Source organism: Notamacropus eugenii, chromosome 1 (genome assembly GCF_028372415.1).
Source record: "Notamacropus eugenii isolate mMacEug1 chromosome 1, mMacEug1.pri_v2, whole genome shotgun sequence".
Classification (NCBI taxonomy): domain Eukaryota; kingdom Metazoa; phylum Chordata; class Mammalia; order Diprotodontia; family Macropodidae; genus Notamacropus; species Notamacropus eugenii.
In genome coordinates, this window is record NC_092872.1 from 580,027,402 (window position 1) to 580,045,312 (window position 17,911).

Below are 17,911 nucleotides of genomic sequence, written 5' to 3' on the forward strand. Positions count from 1 at the left end.
AAGTGTCTATCCTAAAGTAGGTCTTTGGAGATACATATATATAAAACATATATACACACACACACACACACACACACACATACACACACACGCATATATGTTTGTATATATGTATATATGCATGTGGGTATGTGTTTATATATATACACTATATATATGCTCATAGAAAATTGGTATGGATTTTAGAAGCAAAAATATAGAAGATCAGAAGATTAAATGAAATTAAATTCAACACATAGTGCTCAAATGGTGGCTAGAAAATCAATGTCAAGACAAAAAGAAGCCCCCTTGTTTCTTTAAATTGTGACTAACTAGAAAATAAATATGCCTTCCCATTAGCTGTTTCAATCATGTTTATGTCCAGTCTTGGATAGTTCTGAGACTCAATGAATGTTGATAATCATTTGCAATAATAATATCCATTCATATTACTTTTGCTAGAACAGCTAAGAGTGAAAAAAAAATCAGAGAAAAATCAACACCCTGTCGGATTCATTCACAATCTCTTGAGACTAAGAAGCAGCACGTTCCATTTCCTCAGTAATGAAGGCCATATTCAGATAAAATCCCCTGGAAAAGCACACCGACTTAAAAACAGTATCATGCCTTGGGCTTGTATTGTACTTTGTCATTTCAAAGTAATCACATTTGATGATGACTATGATGATGATGAGAAGAACCATGTCATGAAAGAATAATTACTCCTACTTTACAGCTGAGGAAACTGAACCTCAGAAAAGTTTAAGTGACTGAACAACCACATAACTGGTGATAATGACACTGGGACTAGCACTTAGGTGTTCCAGCTACTGGCTTAGTGCTCTTTCCACTATACTGTGGCTCCTTGGTTGGGGACAAAAAAGTTTCTTTTCCTCCTTCCCTTATATTCATGTTACATGATACCTTCTTTAACCCAGAACAAAGAATTAGATTATTTCTTCTCTTTCCAAGATCCCTAGAGAGCTTCTACACCACTTTTCAGATTCTCCCTAAACCATGGATGAAGCTTTTGGCCATGTACCCAGACTTCCCTGCAGACCCAAGGGGCCCCACAGAGCATGGATGAGGCAGTTACTAAACTTTCACCAATGAATTTCTTAAATACCTAATGATGACCCTGGGGAGAATGAAGGGCTGTAATTCACTCCAAGGGCTCCGCTACCGTTCACTCAGCACTCTCGTTGTGCTCTCAGAGTTCACGACATCCACAAAGCCCTCTTGCTGAATTACAGCCTTGTATTAGCTCCAAAGTCATCTATCATCCCACGTGCTTCTGAATCTTTTATTGAGTGCGCGAATGATGCTGTACTCTGGTTGAAATAAGAACACTGATTATGCAAAGTGTTCAGAAGGAAAATAAATTGAGCCCTTGGGGGGGAAATAAAATGACTTGATTATCTTTTTTTTTCTTACTTGTCCTTTCATTCTGCCTTTTTAGTTCCTATTGGCCAAATTATAGTACTAATAATACTCAAGTTCAGAAGAACTGGAGAGAGCAGAGAGTCCTGGTCATAGAGTTTCATAGTTCACGGACTAGATTGCATCTGTGTGTGTATGTGTGTGTGTATATACATATATATATACATATATATATATATATATATTTAGCAGAGTGTTTCTACTGAATTGTTGAATGTATTCTTTAAATAGTAGTTCCAAACAAAAATGCATGGAAAAGCCAACCAGATAGCTCCCAAAGAAAGTCCTTCACATGGGCTTCACAGTGCACTTGGCCAGGGTAGATATAACACCAATGGTCACTTTCAACACTCATTCACAAAATATGACTAGTTTCAGGGCCAGAATCTAAATAGTTAAAGTCAAAGAGCCAGAGAGCATTTTGTCATCTGCTTCCTCAGCCAGGAAGGGCTTCTTGAGAGAGCTGGTGACCATGAATGGAACCCAGTTAGCTTAATACCTCCAAAGGGCCTTTGCTTGTCATAGCAATGAAAATTTGCCGGCTTTAGAAACAAACAAACATGACTGAACCTTCTGAGGATCTGTTGTAAAGTACATATGCATTATTCATATAAGCTCTTTCTGTTCATCTAAAAGGTTTGTCAACTTTAGTCATGTTTATACACCACCACCCTTAGACATTCTTTGTAATAGGTGACTCTTTCCATTTCTACTCATCTCCCCAGATAACTATTGCCATGTGCAGCCTAACAATGAAGTTCCTTCAAGGCTCTTAAAGTGCTGACTAATTTTTGCATCAGTAGCCTGAAACATCCTGTAAGACACTATTAATTGGCTCAAAAACACTTGTACTCTGTCCAAATACATCAAACACTCCCCAGGTAGCAAATGGATAGTGAAGCTTAGCTGAACACACTTTACATATTAAGTATTAAGTTTGGGAGACTGTCTTGTATCCTCCGTTTTGACATATCTGACATGATTTTGGCGCAGTTGAAGTCGGGGCCGAAAATTATTGGAAAGAGGCCAAGGATAACACAGTGTTTGTATCACTGATGTCATGAAGAGATTCTATCACCAAATGAGGAAAAGTCTGCTTGTTTTATTTTCTCACCACATCACTAGACATTTTACAGCAGTAAATTTTGTGATTTTAAAAGCAATATTTTGCAAACGCGTTCCAAACCATATTTCAATCTGTTCTACAGGCTCAGCAGAAATAAATAATACATTTGACTAGACTTCTCAGACTTTGGCCACGTCCTAGCCTGAATGAATTTCTAACTGACTCGGTTGACACATATGACACAATTGGGTTACCACTGGATGGGTTGTTCATTAGACATGAGCACATTCAAAATCACCTTAGGATGGAAGCATTTTGCTGTGAATGCAGTAGTGAAGAGTCAGCTTTGAAGGGGTTTGGGCTGGGAATAAGATTAATGTGAGAAGGGCAATGTTGTGGATAGTGTTAAAAAAGAAAAGAAAAAAGCGTATGAAGGCCAGTAGAATATAAATTCTTTGAAGATACTTTTATTGATACACATCATCAAGTATTGTAAGCTTTTATTGTTTTTTTTAATTAAATGGAAATATTTAGACTTTGATACAGACATTTTTTACTAACTTGTGTGCCCAGTGTTCACAAGATATGAAGCATAAGTGGATAGTCTAGGAGATCTCCAGCATCACTCAAGTGTTTTTCTCACCCTAGAGCTACCCTATTCTTCTCTGCCCTACTTCTTCCATTAGTGAGTTCCCCCAACAGCTCCATTTGGGGGATGGACCCAGTCCAGCCATGCTTCATTCCCCTCCCGACTCTGCTTCTGACTCGTCATTTACCATGATGGCCCTGCCCAGGAACTTTCCCCTCCCCACTTCTACCCCCACTTTTCAGCTCTCTTTCTTGCTGTTTTCCACCAGTAGAACATAAGTTCCATGAGAGTAAGAACTATCTCATTTTGCCTGTGTTTGTATCCACAGTGTCCAGCACATGGTAAGAGTTTAATAAATATCTGTTGCCTTACTTTACTTTGTCGCCTTTATGCTTAATTCACTGTATCTTCAGAGAGCTGAAAGGTAGCAGATGACTTCCTGAACAATTTTTCATAATAAACATCATCGTGTGCATTTTACTGGGAAAAAATACTCGATGCACTTGTTTTTACATTATCACAGAACAGACTTAGGAAGATCTCCAGAGTCATTGAGTCAATGCCTATCTAAAGCATGAATTCCCTCTGCAACATTGCCTATTCCAGTCTCAATTGGATGTAGAGAGCATTGTCTCATAGAGGCTAACCAAACGCATTTAGAATAAATGTGAGGTAATAAAGGGAAAGCTTTTTAGGATAGAGTTTCAAAGTAAATATTTCTTAGTGGGTTTTTTTTTGAAGGCTATTGCAAACATCTTTTACAGGAAGAGATTTTCATTTGTTTCCACAGTGGTGACAGTACTGGTATCAGCTGAGGCAGAAGAATGAAGATAGCACTTCTGCTAGACCAAAATTCACTTAATATTTGCACCTGCTCCTTTTATACTACAGATTCTTTTTTATAAAGCAATGTGGCAAAGTAAGGCATTAGACTTGGTTCTAGCTTCAGTCAAATCATTTAACCTCTAGGAACTTTAGATTCTTCATCTGTATAATAGTGTAGTTGGATTAGATGATCTCAAAAGTCCTTTCTAAGTTTAATATTCTATATCATTCTGTGTTTGAAAAACTCAGGGGAAGAAATTATGTCATTTATAATATTATAGACATTATATAATGTCTCACATCCTGTAGTCCTTTCTGAAAACACCATTTGATGTGGAAGAAGATGAAGGACAGCTGAGTCAATGAAAGGAACGTTGGAAAGGGCAGACAATTTGTCAATGCTTTATTTGTGAATCATTTTCTTTACTGCTCTATAAGAACAAGGGGACAAAGGAGAGTGGAATAAGAAGGTAATGGAGAAAAGGAATCATCATTGCCCTAAATTCTTTTAGTGCCAGAGAAGCTCATTCTATTGTTGGATAGCTCTCTTTATGACAAAATTCTTTCTCGTATTTTTTTTCTTTTTTTCCCATTAGTCTTCATTTGATCTTCTGGAACAATGCAGAACAAGTTTATTCTTTCTTCTACATGAAAGTTCTTCAAATATTTAAAGCCTGATGTCTTATTTTCATCTTATCTTCTCTAGGCTATAATCATTTTTCATAGCACATGGCTTCCAGATCATTTGATGTGGCAATGTAGCTCTCCTGAGGACACTTTTAAGTCCATCTACATTCCCGTTACATAATAGTCTCAGAATTAGATACATTCAAAATATCATCCTACCACTTCATAACACATTCATCCTATGCCTTCTCTTGTAGCCCTGGACTTGGAATCAGGTTAGAATCTCTGCTCTGACACTAATTAGCTTCATGACCATGGACAAATCACTCAACCTTTCTCCAAATTTCTATTTTATTATTGGCAAAAATAGAGATGAGAAACTTTATCTTAGCCTCACTGAGTTTTTTTTCCTTAATTTTTTAATTAATTTATTTGTTTTCAGTTTTCAACAATCACTTCCATAACTTTTAAATTTTCTCCCCATCCCTCCCCAAGATGACATGCAATCTGATAGGGGCTCTACACATACGTTCCTTTTCAACACATTTTCACATTAGTCATATTGCATAGAAGAATTAAAATGAATGGGAGAAACAATGAGAAAAACAAAACATAACAAAAGAGAAAATAGTCTGCTTCATTCTGTATTCCGACCCTATAGTTCTTTCTCTGAATGTGGACGGTATTTTGCATCAAGTCCTCTGGAAATGTTTTAGGTCCTTGCATTGCTGTGAAGGGCTAAGTGTAACAGAAACAGTCCTCGCACACTGTGACTGTTACTGGGTATCATGTTCTCCTGGTTTTGCTCATTTCATTCAGCATCGGTTCATATAAGTCTTTCCAGGTTTTTCTAAAGTCCACCTGTTTGTCATTTCTTATAGTGCAATAGTATTCCATTACATTCATATACCACAACTTGTTCAACCATTCCCCAACGGATGGGCATTCCCTCAATTTCCACTTCTTGGCCACCACAAAAAGAGCTGCTATAAATATTTTTGTACATGTGGGTTCTTTTCCCATTTTTATGATCTCTTTGGGATGCAACCCTAGAAGTGGTATTGCTGGGTCAAGGGGTATGCACATTTTTGTAGCCCTTTGGGTATAGTTCCAAATAGGTCTCCAGAATGGTTGTATCAGTTCACGGTTCCATCAACAATGAATTAGTGTTCCAACTCTCCTACATCTTCTCCAACATGTGTCATTTTCATGTTAGTCAATCTGACAGGTGTGATGTAGCACCTCAGAGTTGCTTTGATTTGCATCTCTCTAATCAATGTTCACTGAGCTTTTGTAAAGAACATATTAAATAGAATTTAAACCACCAGTTGCATGTGAAAGCACTGGTGGTAGTAGGAGGAGGAAGAGAAAAAAGAGATATGGAGTTAGTGACGAGGATAGTGGTGGTGGTGGTGGTGGTGGTGGTGTTAGTGATGGTGGTAGCATAACAAGCAATAACAATGATAATGAAATATAAGGTTATATTGAGGTTTTTTAAGCAGCTTCATGACCCCATTGTGACAGAATTTGAAATGTTTATCTGAAATCAAGGTTCACAATGTCATCGACACTCCTGATCTACAAAAATATGATGCACTTTTAATAGACCTATATTTATCTCAGTGTTTATCATATTCTCATCAACATTTAAAGCAGCCATTTATTTAATAATCTCTTCTAGAATGTGGTTGGAGGTAAAGTCAATGAGCCTGAAGTTCCAAGGATCCTTTTTTCTCCCCTTCTTAAAAGTTTCAGTTTTCTGGTATCTCTCTTTTCTCCTGCTCTGCAAGAATGCTTAAAAACTATAGTGACTAACATTACATTTTCCTTCCATACAGTAGGCTATCAATAATTTTTTTAATTGCTATTGGCTGAATCAGTGAAACAATTCATTTGAACTTTGAAATGTAAATTTGTCTAAATCAACTGTGACCTCTTACTGTTGCCTCACCTATCTGCAGCTGCAATTTCTTCCTGACATTATTTGAAATTATATTTCAATTTGAAAATCATTCTCATCAAAGAAACAATGCAAAATAAAAATTGAGTAACTTTTTCTTTGTTTAGTAATCTACTAACACATCCAGTTTCTTTTATCAGAGGTCCTGTCCCTTTCTTTTTCTTAATTTTGTTGCAAAAATTCATATTTTTTAAAAATCTTCTTAATTTTATCATGGTTTAGAAACCTTGGCTCATGGTTGGCTTTTGGCTTTCTGATGTTTTCATCTAAATTTTTGTCGATAATCAATAAATCATCAACCAATATTTACTAAGCAATTACTATGTTCTAGGCATTGCGCGAAGCATTAAGAAGATTCAAAAGAGGCAAAAGACAATCCCTGCTTTCAAGGAACTTACAATGTAATGGTAGAGACAATATCCAAACAAATACATACCAAAAAAGCCATATATAGGATAAATAGGAAGCAACTAACTGAGGAAAGGTACCAGAATTCTATAACTTACAAAAAAGCATAATTTCGCTAATCACTTTATAAAATGATACTTCAATTCAATTTAATAAACATTCATTAAGCTCCTACCATACTGGGCACTATGGTAGGCCCTGGGAAACTAAAGAAAAAGGTGAACAAGAACTCACAGAGCTTAAATTCCACTTCTTTTCACTGAACAATTATGTGTCTTGCTCTTCATTAGATTCTGTGGAGCATATACAAGGAATACGTTACAAGGTCCCTGACCTCAGCAAAGTACAATAGAAAGAATGCTGGATTTAAAGTCAGAGGAGCTGGAATTGAATCTAGGCTCTCTTTCTTTCTGGGATGCTTTCTGCAAATCATTTAAGCTCATTAGGCCTTAGCTCCTCATTTATCAAATGAGGAGAGTAGGTCCCTTGTAACTTTAAACCTGTGATCTTATGATCCTTAAAGTGCTAACAATCTAGTTTGGAAAAATAATAATAACACATATGAAATCATAAATTTACCTCAATTCAACTTTTTTTTTTAACCACTCAAAAACTTTCTTTAATACCTTCAACCCAAACACCACACACATGTGCACATACCTTTATGAAAGAGGTCCCAAGGAAACGCTGGGTCATGCATTAAATGTGTTGGGTGAGGACTTTGGCATGACCTAAGAGGGGTTCAGGTATGAGAAAAAGTGTCCCCAAATGAAGCACAGCCCCCTCCCCTCTTCCTCGATGAGATCCCTCAATGGCAATGGAACAAGACATCAATGCCATGGTAATGAGGAGGCCACAAGCATCCTGGGGTGTAATGGAGAGATTTGGTTTCTTTACAGTATTACAAAATGTATTTTAAAAAGAAAAAAAAAACAGCTCTGTCCTGCCAGCAAACAGCCTGTTCATGAGTTGGAGCTACAGGACCTGTAGGACGCCTGAGCACAGCTGGGTGTTGGTACATGAGGGCAGGGGGCAAGTCTTGGTTTATGACTGGTATTGAGAAGACCTTTAAGGGCTTCCCAACACCCTCATCCCCTGCAAGGAAGCAGCTGAGTCTGAGGGACATATTGCATGTACCCAATTGAGACCAGGAGCTGGGTAGACAGTGCAGTGAAACTAGTCATGGGTCTGGGGTCTATTTTCACATGAGGAGAAAAACAAAAACTCCTATCTTGTTCTTCTATGTAAAACAACCAAAGCAACACAGCCTGATTACCTGCAAACCCGCAACTCAAAACTATCTTTAGAATGCTGTCCTTAAAAGTTCTGCTAAGGTTTGGAATATGGGGAAGCAGTTTAGCTTTTGTCTCTTCTCCCCATTTCTAGCCTGGAAGTGTTTTCCATTGTGGAAAGACATTTCTAGCTGCAAAACCGAGGTATCTATTGTGAGACATCTTATAGAGAAAGGGTCATATATAAGGTGCCAGAAAAGGGTCATCAGTTTCCTTTCATGCTGATATCCTCTTCCTTCAGAGCAAACTTTCTCCTCAACACCTGCGAAAGGAGGACAGCTGAGTCTTCTTCCTTCATTAAGCTCCAATTCAGGTCCTGGCTCTACTTCATCCAGTGAATGTCCTTCAGGGTGCCCATAGTGTCTGCAAAACTGCTAGCCTTTGAGAGAAACACACAGTCGCTGTCTTCAGCCAGGCTCCAGGAAGCTTTGGAGTCAGTTTTACAACATTCAGAGATGGCAGAACAAAGCATGGGAACCGATGGTAGCTCAGGGCCTTCTAACTGGCTTCCTCTGTGATGTCACTAATGACAAAGGAAGTTGTAGAGTGGAATGAGGATCCCAAAACAAGGTTAGGGAAAAGAGACTTTTGAACTCCAGAGAAGAGATCTGGCGTTAATGAAGCCGAGGTTGCATCTGCTGCCACAATTTTGGCAATCTGACAGCATAGGTGACTTAGCTCATCTTGTAGTTCAGTGGTTCGGCTCAGGGCTGATAGGCCAGGCTTCTTCAAGGCCAGGAACCTCTCCTATGGCCCTCGAAGTTTGGGCACTGAGGCATTGTGCTGCATGACAAACAGCGGGCTGGGCTTCCACTTTTATCACAAGGGCCCAGTGTCACTCCTGACTCAAGCATAGGTTTCTTCTTCATCTGCTGCTATCCAGGCAATATCAGCCAAAGTAGGGACAGGGGGCACATCACTCAGATATATAGGTCAGAGATGTTGGGCAGTGTCTGAAAGGATGCCCTAGGACATGACTTCAAGGGCAGGTTAGTCCCAATCCTCCACACTATGCTACGAGCAGCTCCATGTGGTTTGTTCTGCCAGAGTGGGACAATGGAATCTGTTTTCATCTCCACTTATCACAGCTGGCTCCCACCTGGCAGGGCTTCCTCATGTTAGGTCATCTTTGGGAACAGCAGGCCTGTTTAGCGCATGGCTCCTCCTCCCTCAATTCAACTTTTAAGAAGTTCTTAGTTCAACTACTCCAAAAATTGATACACAAGTCCATGTTTACCCAAAATTCATAACCTTAGAGACATTTGTAATCCCTACCAATACACGACAGTCTTCTTTGCATGTCCTTGACCATGTATGACAGTTTATTCTGAGGAACAAAAATAGGGGCTGAGAGGAAGTACCTTCAACTAAAAACTAATGGGATTGATATGAAATTATTGTACCATCAAGGGCATTCATAAATCCAAGGAACTGGACTACTTAAATGTACCACAATAAAGAAAGGCAATCCAGGCAACATGTCAGGCAATCTCCAGAAAGAGAATATGAGGACAGAGTGGTAGCCATGCAGGACATGGGATACAAGGTTCTCTCCCTTTTTAGGGAAGCATCTAGAGAAGAGAGACTGTGGCCACGAGCTCGCTAGAAATATCCGGAAGACCTACTGAAACCTAAAGAGAATATAAAGTAGAAACAAGTGACTGAGTCATAAGTGGATTTAGTGAAAGGGATCAGGAAAGGGGAGATAACAAGCATTTATCCCTGGGGGAAGACATGTGAAGATGAATCCTCTGATAAACTACTTAACTAGCAAATGCTGGTACAAGGAGGCAGTATTTTCTACCCCTAGATAACTGAGAGATAATGAAAGATACTGTCCTCTGGCAGTGACTTTTGGATTTGCATGTTCTCTTGGTAAATATGAAATTGTAAACTGAATTAACAGTTTAGGCCATATCAGAAGAGGCAGTGAGGAAGTCTTAATATTATGTTTGATTATCTTTTTTTTCATTCAATGTATTATATAGCCTGTGAGTGTTATTTTCTTTTTGAGTATGTTTTGTAGGGAAGGAGATGAAAATCTTAATAACACATGAAAGACAAGTTATATTTGTTTTAATAGATTTTTATTAGTATCCTGTTTCTTTGTTTTTGCATCACTACCCTTCCCAAACTCAATCTTCCCTCTCTCCTCCCAGAAAGCAATCCCTTATAGTAAAGATGTGAGTTTTTTATTAGTATGAAAGACAAAAATTCAATAAAACTTATCAACACATTGAAAATGCTACATGCAGTGTTCTATGCCAATGTTCTATCCCCACCTCTACAAAGGAAAAAAGGAACGTATTTTCTCGTACTTCTACCTTAGGGCTAAATTTCAACTATATAATTTCACAAGACTCAGTTTTGAATATTGTGTGGTTGTTCCTTCCATTTGTGTTGTTGCTTTCATTGTGTTTGTAGTAATATCTCTGTGACTTTCTCTCTCAGATCTAGGCTAGCCACATCACCCATCAGGTCCCTTGGGGCAACCTGAGGGGTTGGAGTTGTGTCTTCTCTAATGTCATTGGCTAAAATCCCCAGTGGCTGTTAGCCCCAGTGTTAAGTATCAGTTTGGGGTCTAGTGCCCTACTTCCATTTTACCACTTTACCTTGATTAGCTTTTCCAATGTGATATTTAGTTTGAAGGGCAGCTAGGTGATGCAATGGATAGAGTACCAGTGCAAGAGTCAGGAGGACCTAAGTTCAAATCTCACCTCAGACACTTGACTCTCACTAGCTGTATGACCTTGGGCAAGTCACTTAAGCCCAATTGCCTCATCCTGGGTCTTCTCCAGTCATCCTGATGAATATCTGGTCACTGGATTCAGATAGCTCTGGAGGAGAAGTGAGGCTGGTGACCTGCACAGCCCTCCCTCACTCAAAACAAAGTCAAGTGCAAGTCATGTCACGATGGCATGGTCTTCTTTGGCAATGAAGGACAAACACACACATTTAATTTGAAGATGTATTAAGAATAAAGCATTAACATTAACCCCCAACATACTGGGGTTACACTATCCCCTATGCCACCTCACACTCTGGAGAGAGTAGGCTCAGACTTTGTACAGTTTCTACATAGCACTGTTCCTACCAACTTCATATTCAGATTCAGTATGAGTGGCAGATGATTCTTCATTCTAGCTATCACTAGTCTGGGTCCAAAGGTAACTCTCAAAAATCACTCAGTATATAAGACCATCCAATTGAGTACTTGACAAAAATTTTAAGTGTCCCTTTCTATATGTTGTACAGCAAAATTTTTCTAAAAGGCCCTATACCATAGGTGATCCCTTTAGAGATCCAGACATATTTCCACACTTGAAATTTCCCTTCCACCTTGAAAGCCAATGTTACTGGAACCCAAATTCACCAAATGACAAAATAAGTAGGCTCAGAATATGAGCTTAATAAATGTTTGTTGACTTGAGGACTCAGAGACAATACAGAACAAATAAGCCCAGAAGGAGAGCTTCACTACTTCTCCCCTTTATGAATGTCCAAGTACCACGAGAGGTTGAGGGGTATCTCCTTACTAACACTATCCACTCGAGTACACAAGTGGTATTTCCCTGACTGTTGGATTGCCAGCGAATAGTGCTGCAATGTCATTTAACCACTTAATATCAAATAGTTTTTACAAAGAGATATAAAGATAAAGCAAGAACAAAAGTTCAAACATTTACACCTAATATTCTAATACTCCCCTATTTCTCATATATAAAAATTGCTTTCTTTGATCTACTTATTTCAGTTTAAATACATTTTTATAAATTTCTGACAAATCTTATTTCATATACTTCTTTGTATTCGTCATGTTCCTTATTTCTTACAACACAATTATATGCTATTATGGTCACATACCACAATTTGTTTACACGTTTCTCATTAGATGGACATCAACTTTGTTTCCAGTTCTTTGCTATCATTAAAAAGTGCTGGTATAAATATTTCGTTGTATTTAGAACCTTTCCTTTTGTCAGTGACATTTGGAGGACATGTACCTTGCAATGGAACCTAAAGGTCATTCCATAATTCCAAATTGTTTTCCAGAATTGTTGTATCGATTCAGAACTCCACCAATGACTCAACAGTGTGTCTGTGTTTCCACAACCCCTTCAACATCGATTATTCTCATCTGTTGTCAAACCATTTGCAGAGTGAGGTAAAATGTAAAGTTTGTTTTGATTTGCCTTTCTCGATTTCTTTTTGTTTTTGGTTTGTTTTTGTTTTTGCTTTAGCCTTCTCTGGCTTTGGTATTGACACTACATGTGTCTCATAAAATGAGATTGATAGAGTGTTTTATTAATTTTTGAGGCTATTTCATGTAGAATAAGTATTAATTATTCTATTAAAATTGGATGTAGTTCCCCTGTGATACATTAGGCTCATGATCTATTTTACTTTGGCATTTCTTTTTCTTAGCATTGAGTTTTAAGATTTAAAGTTGGTGTTCTGTTACATGATATTTTTAAGACAATATCCTACCTCCTTCGCATTCTCAGTTTTATTAGCATTTAACTTTATAATAGTTTTTGATAATTCTTTTCATTTTTCTGGATTTGTTGTGATTTCACCTTATGTATTTCTTGTTTTGTTGATTTTATTTTTTGTCCTCTTTTTAATCAGATTGGCTAACAGTTTATCAATTTTGTTAGATTTGTTTTAAAAACCTAATTTTTTTTTCAGTTCTTTTATCCTTTTGGTTTCTAATTTATCAATTTCTTTATTAGTTTAAGATTTCCTCTCTTTGCCTGTTTTGGGTTGAATTCTGTCTTTCTCATTTTAAAATGTATATTCAGTTTATTACTGCTTTATTTTTTGAAATTGCATTAATGTATGTTTTATATATATAATACATATTTTATTATATTTATTATATATGTGTGTGTGTGTGTATATATATATATGTATATGTATACATATATATATATATACACACACACACACACACACACACACATGCTTTTCCTCTGAGGTCTGCCTTAATTGCAAACCAGGTATGTTATCTCATCATCATCATTGCTCTTAAAATTACCATTAATTTTTTCTATGATATTTTTATCTACTCTTCATTATTAAGGCTCTAGGTAATGTGATATATTTTGGGATTTTTCTAAAATTTCAGGTGGAAATATACTAAAGATGAATCTCTGAAATATTGTATGTGAAGGACATTATCTGATTTGTCTCTCTTTTCCTTTCTTTCTTTCTTCCCCCCTTCGTCCTTCCTTTCTTCTTTTTTTGTTCAAGTTTTCTTATATAAAATGACCAATATGGAACTGTTTTACATGAATGCAGATGTATAAACTTTATCAGATCTCTTACCATCTCAGGGAGGGGGGAGGAGAAGGAGAGAGGAAATAAAAGAATTTTGGAACTCAAAACTTTTTTAACATTAAAAAATTGCTTTAACATATAATTGAGGGAAAATAAAATATTATTTAAAAATTAAAAAAAAAACTCAATTAGGAAATAAATATGTTCCAGGCTCAGCTTCCTAACTATAGGAAAGATAATAAAGTCTCACAATCTGTTCAATGTGCCCATTTGATGATAGTTAAACAAAATACAAATATTGCCTTGTAAACTCTTATAAGTTGTCATAAGCAAAGCACAAATATCAATAAAACAGTTGATTTCTGAAGCTAAAATATTGAAACTTATTTCTGAAATCCTTAAATCCATAGAACTTCTGAAAATGAAGAGCCCTGACAAACTGTTGAAATTTCTTAGCTTAAAGCTCTGCTTAAATGCTGAAATCACTTTTTATTTTACTTGGAGAAATACAATTTTATCCTTAAATATTAAATTATCTTCCTCAGTATTCACCATGAAATACAAATTTCATGATCCAAAACAGGGTTATTAGCCATAAAACTATTTTTCGCTGGTATATGTTGAACTTCCAGTGTGTTCTACAGTTTTTATTAACTTCTTTAGGTGAACTGTCATATTTCACAAATTCTAATAAAGAAAGACTTTCTCACCAACAGTTGAAAAATAAAGGGGGAAATCATCTTTTTTTAGAAAATTTTGTAAACATGAAAATGAGTACTGGAATAAGCACTAATTTCTACTACCCATTATAGTATTTCCTAGATATTAATTGCAAGATGAGCCTAACTTGAGTGACCTTTGTTATCATCCCTTTAAGGGAAAAAAAGGATAAAAATTGTAACAAAAATGTACATCATAGAGACAAGTGATTTGCCAGGGAATCTGTGCCCCTTTAGCATCTTCCAAATGTTCCTACAGATTTGAAGTTTCACACCTGTGCCTTCAAGAAATATTGTTAAAAATAAAGATCTATATGTACAGATTTATTGCATACACATGCTCATATACATACACACACACACACACACACATACAAGTATGTGGCAGCTAGGTAGCACAATAGACAGAGCACTGGGCTGGAAGCCAGGAAGACTCATCTTCCTGAGTTCAAATCTGGCCTCAGACACTTCCTAGCCATGTGACCCTATGACTTCCATCATTTGAAAGTCATCTTTCTTGACTCTGCCACTGAAATTCTTAAAAGGTAGCTCGATGAAATGGAAAAATTCTTGAATTAGAACCAAAAAACTTGGGTTTCACTCCCATATTTGTTCCCTACTAGTTATGTGATTTGTACTTTGAAGACTTTACTTCTTATTCAGATGTGAAATGATAATAATTATATGACTTATCATTGTGAGTGACCCTGAGATTCTAGTGAGGAGGTGCTTTGTAAATTGTAAGGGCTACATTAATGCCAGTTATTACCATCACTTCTATTCTTCTCAGAATTATAAGACCATTGATTTAGAACTGAAATGAAATTTATAAGTCATCTAATCCAATTCTATTTCTTAGATGAGGAAAAAGACAAAAAAATGACTCTACTTAAAGATAGAAGACTGTGGACTATCTATTCATAGAGATAAACCAGGGTAATAGGTACTTAAAAGACCTTCCTCTTTATATCCACTTATAATTCTCCAGTTGTTCTGGGTAGGATAGCAACTGTCACAGCACTTTAATTTAGAAATGAGATCTTTTTCCTAGACTCCCCCCGCCCAAGTTACCCTTACACTAGAGGAATACCATTAATTTGATTGTTTTCTCTTTTACTATTTTTTTTCCTTTGCCTGGTAGATTAATAGCTCTGAACACTGAAATATTAAAAGATTATGGTTGGTTTCAAGATGCTTAAATTGATAAGAAACAAATTTGGAATTATGCTGAAACTGAATCAACACCTAGCAAGCATCCATATGCTCATTCTAAAAATTAACTATGCAAACAGAACACGGTTAAAGGGGACACACATCAGATTTAGAGATAACACAAATCTGAAAAGGATAGATAACACACTGGATAGTAGAACCAACATCCAAAAAGATCCCGGCACATCAGAAGTTTGGATCAAGCCTAATAAGATGAAATTCAATAGGGATAAGCATGTAGTCTTCTACTTGGGTTCAAGAAATCAACTTCATGTTATGAAATAGGGAAGGTGTGACTAGGAAATAATTCATCTGAAAAAACTCTGGGGGACTCAGTATACTGTAATGAGTAACTCAGTTTACTCAGTTAGGAGTAAACAGTATGATTTGGCAGCCAGAATAACTAATGTGGTACAAGACAGCATTATCGTGCTATAGGGTCCATGACAGGGCCAAGGAAAGAATGCTGGACTCTAAATCAGATGATCTCAGCTTGAATATTGTCCCTACTACTTACTCCTTATATGACTTTGGATAAGTCACTTAATTTTCTTGGTCCTTTGTTACTTGTCTAGATAATAGAACTAGATGGTCTCTAATGTCCTTTCTAGATCTAAATTAATGGTCCTATCATTCTATTGCTAAGGAGAAAATAATCTCATTATACTCTGCCATGGCCAAACAGTAGGTAGCAGGATACCTGGCCAAAGTTCCTTGTCTGACTACAGTACAGTATAGTATAGTATAGTACAGTACAGTATAGTATAGTATTTAGTTCTGAACTCCCCATTGAGGAAACACATTACAAACCAGGAAGTACCTAGAGAAGAGCACTCAAATTTGTACCAAGATCTTACCATATGAGGATTGGTTGAAGGAACTGAAGATATTTAATCTGGAGAAGAGATAATTTAGGAGGGATATGATAGAAATCTTCAATTATTTGGAGGGCTTTCTTGTGAAAGAGGGTTTAGAACTATTCTTCTTAGTCCTCTCTCCCTTTTTTTCCAGTGAAAAGAAAGTCTAAGTTCTTTTCGTGTTATAAGCAATGAATGGAAAGTGTAGGGAAACCATCTTACTAATTAGAGCTAGCCAAAAGGGGAATTAGTCACCTTTAGATGTAGTGGGTACTCTCTCCATGTGAATTCATGCAAAGACTGGATGGCCATTTGTTGGGGCTCCTGCAGAAGGGATTCTTGTTCAATTATAAGTTGGACCAGATGACCTTTGAGGACCCTTCTAACTGCATTTCTATGAAATCCTTTCTGTCTGGAAAGTACAGCAAATTCCCACAAAGTGGTATTAGAGCTACTTTTAGCAGCTAGACTAAATATTACTCAAATGTGTGTTTTCTTTGAGAATTATTGTCATAAAACACATTGGATTGACTCAAAACTTTTAACACCAGAATTACTCATTACATGTGGTACTGTGGTTAAATGTTAGTCAGCACAGTAGTACATGGTGGTTATGTTTCTTCACTCTAGCATATTAGTAAGTGGGCTATTCAGGTCATCAGGACAAAGGGAAAAATTATATTCACTTAGACTACTGTATCTATGACTATACAAAAAAGCAAAAATAATATTATTGCTATAGACGCATACGAAGAAAACTTCTATATCATTTTAGAATTTCCTAAAATCAAATATGGTTATAAATTCTTGGTCATTCTTTTCATCTTATATCCAATTACAGAATTAATTACAGTAAGTTCCTTGAGGGCAGAGACTATTTTCTTTTTTTTTTTTTTTTTTTTTTGTATTTGTTTCTCTAGCACAGTATGGAGAGGAGAGGAGAGGGGAAGAGAGGAGAAGAGATGGTCCACAAATGAACCTTAGTGGTCATTTACAGATAGTAAGAGTGACATAGATAATACAGAACAAAAAAGAGAGAAGGAGCAATCATCATGCAAGTAAGAGGAGAACCAAGAGAGAACAGTCATGAAAACTTAGAGGAAAGATTATCCAAGAAGCAAGAATGATCAAAAGTATCAAATGCTATAGAAAGATAAACAATGATAAAGATTCAAAAGATGCTATAGGTAGACATGATAAGACCTAGTGAAGAGAGTTTTGGTGAGGTTTGATTTGGTTTTAAATCCAGGGGAGACTTGGCAGTGTTTTTAGGTAACAGGGAAGAAGCCAGCAGACGTGGAGAGATTAAAGATTAGCAAAGGAGTGGGGATAATGGTCAAAACAATCTGTTGGATACAGAGAGAGAGAGGATCAAATCAAAGCATGTAGATGGGTTTCCAAAAGCCCTTCTCATCAGAGACTGAAGGACAAGATAAGATGGAAAACTTTCAGAGTGATGTGAGATAAGGAAAGGGAAAAGGAGGTAATTCTCAGGAAATGATCTCAATTTTATTCATTGAAGAATGAGACAAGATGCTCAGCCATGCAAGTGGGAAAAAGAAGTAACGTGGGAGAATTGTACAGAGAATAATGATTTAGAATAGTCAATAGGTCTGGTTGATAAGGTTTTCCAAATAATGAGCTTCTTGTTGCATGG

At 36.7% G+C, this 17,911-nt stretch overlaps 1 pseudogene; it reads right to left on the bottom strand.

Annotated features, from left to right (window-relative positions):
* Nucleotides 1-7,846: 7,846 nt before the first annotated feature.
* On the bottom strand, nt 7,847-9,259 carry LOC140527778 (mitochondrial fission regulator 1-like pseudogene; annotated as a pseudogene).
* Between the last annotated feature and the right edge of the window lie 8,652 nt (nt 9,260-17,911).